Consider the following 9987-nt stretch of genomic DNA (forward strand, 5'->3'; position numbering starts at 1 on the left):
GTTGTTGTTTTCTAATTTTATTTTCTAACACTTTTAAGTTTCCAAGACAGACACAATTTAGGACATGACAAGAAATCATTCTTTATTAAGAGGAATCACTTTCAGCTGGATCCATTTATACATCACATGATTTCATCCATTCTGTGAGTATCAGCTGTCAGGAAATAATTTCAATCATTGTTACATTAAAAAAATGACAATCTTAAAATAATTTTGTTTTAAGTAATAAAAAAATTGCAATTATAATTTTAATAATTTTTTAAGTTAAGTTATATCAGGCCTAATCAAACTCATCCTCTGAGTCTCTTGTCAAATGTACATGTGTTGCCCTAGTCTTGGTGCCGCAGTGCCAATGAGCAGCGTTCTGAAGGTGAAAAAGAAATCCAGAAAGTGAGCTGTGGCAGATGAATGTGTGGAGCTAATCCTGCCGCACAATGATTCAGTGCTTAATCCTTGTAATCTCTTCCTACAGGGGATTATCCATCTGGATGACTAAAGCAAATTAATGGGATTTACTGAGCAGTAATTTAACAACTTGATCAGTATCTTCAACCATCAGTAACCTTTGCTTTAGTACCCACTTGAAGGCAACTGCTTTCATCTCTCCCTGGCTTAGTCGATTTGGAAATCTATTTTGTTTGGAGTTATTACCTCATCAAAATCATTTGTTGCAAATATAAAACTCAATTAGCTTTCAGAGTATATTAATCTCAATGTGACATTTAGATGTTTTTGAAACATCATTCATGGGCGATGTCCTCTGCAACATGTTAGAGGATTTTAGTATTTTTAAAGCGGTTAAGCATTTATACAAGCTGATACTGACAGTAAGTTGTTTGGCTAAATATCTGTTTAACAGAAGATTAAAGTTTGAGTAAAATATTAACCCATGACTTGGCATTTGATCAAGAAATGCAGAGACCACAATGTGTGTGTTCTAATAAACAGAAAGTTTAAGTGAACATTGTCAGTGCACCACTTTTCAAATACAACTATACACCAATTTATAACATTTGTTTTGTATTATTGAAGATTTTTCTACTGCAAGAATTTGGACTTATAACCTTTTAAAGCAATGAGAAATGGACTGCTCCTTATAAACACATCTCATCCACACAAGCACCTGTAATATACATCTAAGTGCTTTTTTATTTATTGCTGAATGTGAGATCATCAAACAAATTTTAGCCTTCGTCAAAGATAAGCCAAGTATGCACTTTATAAATGATTTTGTTTTTTAAGAGGTAAAAAATAGTTATCCAAACATCTAATTGTGTGTGGAAAAAGTCATTGCCATAAAGACAAAAGTGTGACGAATATGTGAAAAGAAAGAAAAAATATTGTAAGGAAGAGGGCAAATACTTTTTCAGCACTGAGCACTGTGTGGCGTGGATCTAGAAGAACCTTTGCTTCATTCGTCTTTGAAAAATAAATTCAATTTCAGTTGAGATGTACTTATTTGTTCATGCAGTCCTTCTCACACAGGTGAAATCAGCAAGAAACCTGTAGCTATTACAAGTACGAGAAGTAATTGAATCCAGAGACGAACTTACTTAAATGATAGGACAGTCAGTCAAAGGTGGAATAGGCTATACACCCCCCCCCCCCCCAACCCTGACAAGAAGAAGTGAGGATGGCTGGAATAGAAAAGTCAGATTTCATCACGCCCAATGAGATACTGTATTAATTGGCATTTATGGTAAAATCAGTTTTAAGTCATTTGACTAAACAACATCTTTCAGAGAGGACAGTGAAAAAGAAAAGCTATGTGAAGCAGCAGCATTCTTACACATCTGCAAACCAAACACATGTTACAGTCTATGATGCATCCTTATTACCGCCATTCTGTCTCTCCTTCCATCCCACAGGCTCAAGCATACATATATGTGCACAGTGATAAAAGCAGGTCACAGGGTATCAGCATGTGAGCTGCTGCATAAGCACCAAGGAGGCCTGAGAGTCTCGCCACATGTAATCAGAATGGAAGGAGTGCATGGACAGACAACTCTAAAATAATAATAACCTAACAATCAGATGATCGCCAATGAGCAGCACTTGGCAAGAGTGGGAAGGAAAATCTCCTTTTTAACAGGAAGAAACCTCCAATACAACCATTCCCAGGGAGAGACAGCCATCTGCTGCAACTGGTTGGGGGTGAGGGGAATAAGCAGACAAAGAGACAAAGGAGAGGAGGAAGGACAAAACATAAACGATGGGAGAAATTGAATGACATTAGTGGGGTATAAACACATGGGAAAGTATTTTTCCAGGCTGAATGGGGACCTGATGAGGTATTGCAGAGCCGTTTCATCTCCAGTTTATGAGTTTTAAGGCATATGTATATGAGTTACACCAAGAAGTCAAGCATCTCTGGTTTGATGTTTTCTATTTGGATGTCACAGTATTAACAAGACTTCAATGCATCTGAAGTCACGGATAAAGTGCCAGTAAAAGTCTGCAAACCCTAGAAATCTTTAAAGTCATTTTTCCCAGCTCCAGCCATTACACCACTGCCTTTATCTTGGCAGGATCTGCTCACAACTGACCTTTATCCATGATCTATCAGAGGAAAGAGACAGAACATAGAACTCATTTCTTGCCTCTTACATAATTCAAGACTGGGGGGAAGTGGACCTCATGCTCTAAAACAGACCTAAAGAAGAGGATAGCATCAAGGTACCCAAACATTCAAAAAAATTCATAAAGTACTTCTCCATCAAGGCCCTTGCAGGCATCACCAGGCTGTACAGATGGCTCGTGGATAATAGAGCCCCAGGCAGAAAGTCAATGCCACAGTCATAAAAACTGTATGGCTGAAGAGAGAGGGCTAAATCCTTGAATACTTCAGCAAGGTCAGGGACAGAGGTTAGATTAGGCAGCTCAGCAGGGGAGGACTGAGTTATAGCCAATTCTTTTGGCCACAAACTCCAACCAGATATCCTGCCCTTCAACAAGTATATGTTGGGATTGTGTGTATTCAACCAAAGGAACCCAAGGACCAGGGGAGTGTTGGGTGCATCGAACAAAAACAGACTATTTTTCCTGGGAGCCTGGTGCCATTCAAGGTGGAAACTTGCAGGGATTCTGAGAGGGGGATTAGAGAAATGCTGAGCTCTTTAACCAATGATAGATCATGTTTTGTTCTGAGTCAATAGGTTCTTGACAAGAGTGAGTGTGAGCGCTTACAATGCGTTTAGCTGAACACATAAGTTGTGCTAGGAAGATATTACTTATCTTGCCTACCAATATTCCTCCAGTTACTGGCGGGCAAAAGATCACGCCTGCCAGGTACAGGAGTAAACAAAGTGTCCTTACCACAGGATAGACACTCATCAGAGACCATCCACCTCCTCCTCGCAGTAGGTGAGCGGTGAGCCTGACCAAGCTGCATTGGTTGTTCTTCACAATCCTAAGGCTCATTTCTTCTGGGACTGGAAGAGGTGGACAGACAACGATAGCACTTAAAGAAGGAAGAGTAGATTACGATACTTTATGTGACTGATTTTAACATAAATTCTATTTCAGCTAGTTGCTGAAAAGTGGAGCTCTGGAGAGAAATGTGACAGTATAAGAGTCAGTTTGAAGCTCAGGTAGGACTGGCTGTACCAAAGGCAGCAATCTAAAGGTGACCTCTATATTTGGAACAATTTGTCTGAGTGGATACCAGTCAGTGTTTTGAATTACATCTCCAGCTTTGTTAGATTCAATCATAACTCAAATGTATCTTTATTGTTTGGGCTTTAATTTTTGGCTTTATGTTTGACTTTATCCTTTTAATGGTCTTGCTTGTAAAACCTAATAAAAGTTATTATGATTATGATTGGGATTATTATTATGCGAGTATTATTAGATCCCTTTTCTTAAACCTAACCAAGTTGCTTTTTAACTGTGATTAACGGTGCCATTTCCACTGCTGCGAATACCTTCCTAGAGCAGTACATACCTCCTTTACGGTCACTTAGATTAAACAACTTATCATGATTCAAAGTAAAACTTATTTTGGAACTTAATTGAGTAGCATGAAACAAATCTGGGGTGGCCCTGTTTGTTTTGCTTGACCAAATGACTAAACATGACATTGCTTTTGTAGTGAAAGTTCAAGTCTGTGTTTAAGTATACACTGTCTCGCTTCCAGACAATATCAAGTGCATGGCAACTTTATTAAAATCCAAAAAAGTCCTTCAGGGTGGGGTCGCGGGGGGTGGGGGTGGGGTGGGGTATTCATCTACTGTAGCTCTAATTGATTTGGGCATTAATCTGATGTTAGAGGCAGACTAATATGTCAGGAGACTGGAGAGAGAGTACAAGTCTGCCTGGAGGCTGTTGATGACGACAAGAAGGATTGGAGGAGATTAAAAAAGATTTCTGAGTGTTATTCAGAAACAACTGGGCTGAATGGTTTGTGTGTTTGTCTGTCAAAGCAGCCTTCCAGGCTCAGTCCTACTTCTAAATGCACACGTGAAGACATTAAAGATATATTAATGACATTATTTATTTATTTATTTATTGAGAAAATTGCAGGTTTCCAGGGTAATTTCCCAGGAACACCACATGTTTAAAAACTGTACCATTAAATGCACACATTGCATTTAATGTAAATACCATACAGAAGGCAAAAGCATCATTTTTCTTTAAATCAGTGCTTTAAATGCAGAGAAATGCAAACGATGCATATCTGATTAACTTGATATAACTAATTGTTACAATACATGGATGTCATATTCTTTAATATCTAAACAAATAGATACATTTCGATATCTGCAACATTTAGTGCAGCCTGCACTTTGTACAAATACAGAGCTCAACATATGCGTTTGTATTCTATCATTTCTGTAACCCATGTACTCCCAATGGACACGAGGTGTAGTGTTTGCTGTGTTGTGCTAATCCCTCTGGAGGACAGTCAGGGTAACGCTGCAGCAGAGCAGAGTTACTTAACACTCAGTGGACTACTGCCATCATGTGGTTACTGGGGAAAACGCAATTCCAGTATGCAGGCTGATGGCTGCATTTTCTCTCCCTTGTCTCACCAAATATGTAGTGATGCCCATCAGTGTGACAGTGTGTAGCAATAACATCTCCTATGTTCATGTAAATCTGCAACCAGAAAGTCAGATTATTTTGAAACATGCATAAATGCAGGAAGTAGTTTAAAATTAAAAAATGATCAGGATTGTATGGTATGACGTTTTTTTTCCAGCAGTCAGTGTTCATTTGTTAGAAATATGGCTCTGCTTAGAATCTCAGGGCACCTGGGTGTACATGCCACACGGAGGACTGACCAGCACTGTGACAGTGGTACAGCGAGGCGCATAGCAACAGGAACTAAGTCAAGTCAGATTATTTTTTGGAACATAGAAGAACTTTCTCAATTTAGACATTAATATCAAAACACAAACAGGAATATCAAAAATGAGCATGCCAGGAGAAAATGGACAGATGAAGCTGAATATGCATCACAGATGAATATTAATCCAACACATGACATCTCTGGTTTCAAATTACTCCTGAACAATAAAGGGTTGAACAACCAAAACTGGTTCACAGGTATAGGCATTAGGACATGTTGCCTAGCAACATCCTACTAACACCTAAAATGAGCTATTTGTACTTTGCACTTACAATACCTTATAGTTTGTTTTATCATTTTCACTGATGGTGTACAAACCCTGCTTCCAGGTCCAAGCTCTTACTGCATTCATTAATGTGTTGTAATGCGTGATCTGTGGTACCAAACACACACACGCAGACAACCACACACACTGCTACTGCTATTAATTGTGGTTTAACATGTCAAGGACAACACGTAAAGAAAATTCTGCATCAAGCCTTCCCATATGGAAGAGAAATAGTAAAAACTTATATGTGATCATGAAAGTGGCCACTTTCTCATTACTTTCATACATTGTTTTAGGAAGTATCCAAAACATACAAGTTTCATTATATAATTTTTCAAGGGATCTTATATCTGTTTTCACTCTTATATGCTTTTCATACAAGTTTCACACAAGACAGATACAAACTTTATAAGATTTATATAGATCTTTTCCATATGGGTTGAAATCATAGCTTTCCTAATTTTGTTCAGGCAGGACCAACAACTTGGTGGCGCGGTGGTTTGCACTGTTACCTCACACTCAGAAAAGTCTGGGTTCAAATCCACAATGCAGCTAGTTTATAGTAGGTTCTCTCTGGGTATTGTGGTTTCCTTCCACAGTTAAAAGTCATACAGTTGTTAGAGTTAGGTTCATCTGTGATTCAAAACTGCCCATAAGTGTGAATGCAAGTTAAATGGTTGTTTGTCTCTCGGTGATAGACCCGCAACCTGTCCAGGGTGTACCCTGTCTCTTATCACATCTGGCACAGGCCCCCCAACCCCGATAAAGATAAGAGGATGGATGGAGCAGAAGTTTTTGTAAATCCATTAACCTTTTATGCTGACCAGACTCTAGACTTTGTTGAACGTTATGCAATATGAAGATAACATGTAATGTTTAAGTGACCAAGTAGTATTGGGGTAAAAGTTACTGAATAGTGTTGGAATAAAATGAAAAGAAATTGTGAAGGACTAAAATATTCCAAGAGCTCAAATTACTTCATTAGTCATGTTTTATCAACAAAAATGCACAGGTTTATTAAATCGTTTAAGTTGCTGCAAAAGCAAAACATCTGTGTGCGACTAATGTCCACTATCGAATTAAGTAAATCCAACATGTTTTTTTAGTGCAGGAAATTGGGAATGGCTCCCTGGTTAAAAAATCTATTGAACCTACTCTGAGCTAATGTTGACTTTGTTCTGATCTTTGTGAGGCAAAGGATTGAGCACAACCTAATCTGAAGACGCACTTATCCCTGTGTCCCTTGCTGACAATAATAGTCCAACAGGAAAGCAGCATCCCTTGGAAATCCAGTCCCCCAGGAAAACAATGGAAAGCCAAATCCTCTTGAATCTATAAGGTAACACGGCAAAAACCAGGAGAAAAAAACCAACAAAATTACAAAGACAATATTTGCAAATTCACAGTTTGGGCAGTGGTTGATCTTCTCAACTGCTCATCTCACAGAAGACATCCCCCCCCCCTCCCTTTTTTTCTGTCTTCCGAGATAACATCTGGCCTCATAACTCCTGTGATATCAAATCAATGTTGTTTACATTTAGTCACCTGATGTCCAGCCACACCTTACCATCCTCTCTCTATCTACTCGACTTTTCCACAAACATGATTTAAAATGAAAGTTAAACTTCACTACTTCACTTCATTACATTTTCTTCTTTTTTATGTTGTACTTTGTTATGACCTAATCATTCAACCACATATGAAGGTACTTCACTTTGTGCATCATTCAGTTTATGCATTGTCACCTTTAGATTTATCAATAGGTCAAGTGTCACATGAACAAAGGCCAGACTCTCAGTGAGACAATCGTTAATATATTTTCTTATTCCTTATATTGATTAAACTCCACCTGATTATATTTAAGAAATTAAGCATGACCAACTATCAGCAAAATCACATGTTGATTATAATTCTGTGTCTAACAAGTACAAAACACAGTTTCTCTCATTCACAATCATGTACAATGATGGGTTGGTGATACATTTCTTATCTTTCCACCTCTCTTGGCAAATGCTTTGGATCTTGTTTCATTTATTACAACAAAGCCTTAAAAGCAAACAGTGGTCATTGGCAACCTCTCTGGCTTTTTATTGACACATCTGCAGTGCATCTTTAAGTTCAGTTTTTCAAACCTTACAATATAACTACAGGTCATTGGCTCAGGGTTCACCAGACACCAAATACATGAATGGTTCAGGAAAAACTCACCATCGGGCTAGCAACGACTTCAGTGGGTAGATGAAGCTGAGGATCAGGCCATGCAAGCCATGCAGTAGCATATTAATGACTAACCTAGCGGCTTCTCTTCATTGGCTCCCTGTTAAATCCAGAATCCTATTTTCCACCCCCATCAAAATCACTCGAATCAGCAGAGTTCAAACATCATAACAAAGAGTGTCGATGAGGTGATGAAAACTCAGCTCCCAGTTTCAGTTCAGGAGACAGACATCCGTTAGGCTGAAAATGTTCCTTTTTGACAGAGCGTATAGTTGGGGCTGGATTGGATGACCTTGAATTGTCCCTTAGTTATGCTGCAAAAGGCGTAGACTGCTGATGATGCATTCAGTGTCTCTTCTTCACTCACCCTTTTTATTCATTATCAAAATCGAAGTCAGCTTTATTGTCAAAGACCATATGTGCAGTCATACACAGGAACTGGAAACTGCAATGCTCCCATGGCCCTCAGTGTACACTAAGACAATATAAAGATAAACAGATAAAAATAAAATAAATCAGGAGATCAGGAGAGATCTTCTGAGATGTGCACACACAGGAAGTTGGTGCGGCTTGCCCTCTCCACAGCAGCACCATTGATGGTTAGTGGAGCATACATGGTGTGAGCTCTCCTGAAGTCTATGATGATCTCCTTAGTCTTCTCCACATACAGGTTGTTGTTGCTGCACCACTCCGCCTGGCTTCGCTCCTGTAGTAGGTCTCATCGTTGTTGCTGATGTGACCTACCACAGTTGTGTTGTCTGCAAATTAGATGAAGAGGTTGGAGCTGTGTGATGGTGTGCAGTCGTGGGTCAGCAGGGTGAAGAGAGGTGGCCTCAACACACATCCTTGTATTCAGTGCTCTTGTGCTGGAGGTGTTGCTGCTGACCCGTACTGCCTGCTGTCTTCCTGTCAGGAAAACCAGCAGCCAGCGAGGTGCTGATCCCCAGCAGATCCAGTTTATGTCTGAGTTGCTGGAGAATGATCATGTTGAACGGTGAGCTGAAGTCTATGAACAGCATTCTAAGGTATGAGCCTCTAGTGTCCAGATGAGGCTGAGTGAAGGGCAGTTGAAATGTCATCATTGGTCGAGCGGTTTGACCGGTATGCAAACTGAAGTGGATCCAGGTTGGGGGCAAGAGATGTTTTGATTTGATGCATGGCTAACCATTCAAAGCCCTTCGTAATGATGGAGGTGAGTGTGACCGGACGTTAGTCAAGAAAGCAGGGGGGAGATGACTTCTTCGGTACAGGAATGATGGTGGAGGCTTTGAGGCATGTGGGGACAACAGTCTGGCTCAGTGATGTATTAAAGATGTCCGTGAAGACATCTGTGAGTTCCGCAGCACAGTCCCTCGGTGCTCATCCAGGGATGTTATCAGGACCTGGGGCTTTGTATGTATTGATCCTGGCAAGGGATCTCCACACACCGTCTGGGGATAGTGTCACCACCCGGTCATTATGGGGAGTCTTCAAAGCGAGTGAAGAATTTGTTTAGCTCATCCGGTAAAGAGGTGGAACTGACAGCGGTCTGCAGTGTGCGCTTGTAGTCTGTGATGGTTCGTATTCCTTGCCACAGCCTCAGAGTATCTCTGCTGTCACTAAAGCTTTGAGAAATCCTCCTGGAGTACTGACAAGAAAAAGACACTATACCACACTGCATACAGTCATTATTTATTATTAATCTCTGGATCTCTTCTACAGAATGTCTTTTTCCCGTCTTCACCTCATCCAGTTATGGCAGATGGCCCCGCCCCTACCTGAGCCTGGTTCTGCCGGAGGCATCTTCCTGTTAAAAGCGAGTTTTTCCTTCCTACCGTTGCCAATGTGCTTGCTCAAAAGGGGTCACGTAACTGTTGGTGCTTTGTCTATTGTGTGGGGTCTTTTCCTTAGAATATAAAGTGCCTTGAGGCAACTCTGTTGTTGTGATTTGGCACTGTATGAATAAAATTCAATTGAACTGAACAAAATTAAGTTGTATTCACTGTGTGTGTAAATTAAGTCTTATGTCTTCGCTAATAAAGCAGGCTGGATCACCTGTGGAGATACTTTACTAATAAAGCTCACTGGGCTTGATTTTCCAGTCCTCTGATGTCTACGAAAGATATCAACACAACCATGATGATGATTTGTTGTAAATAGAGATCAGTCATGG

Source organism: Haplochromis burtoni, unplaced genomic scaffold (assembly GCF_018398535.1).
Source record: "Haplochromis burtoni strain Fernald_Lab_line unplaced genomic scaffold, NCSU_Asbu1 Contig_587, whole genome shotgun sequence".
Taxonomy (NCBI): domain Eukaryota; kingdom Metazoa; phylum Chordata; class Actinopteri; order Cichliformes; family Cichlidae; genus Haplochromis; species Haplochromis burtoni.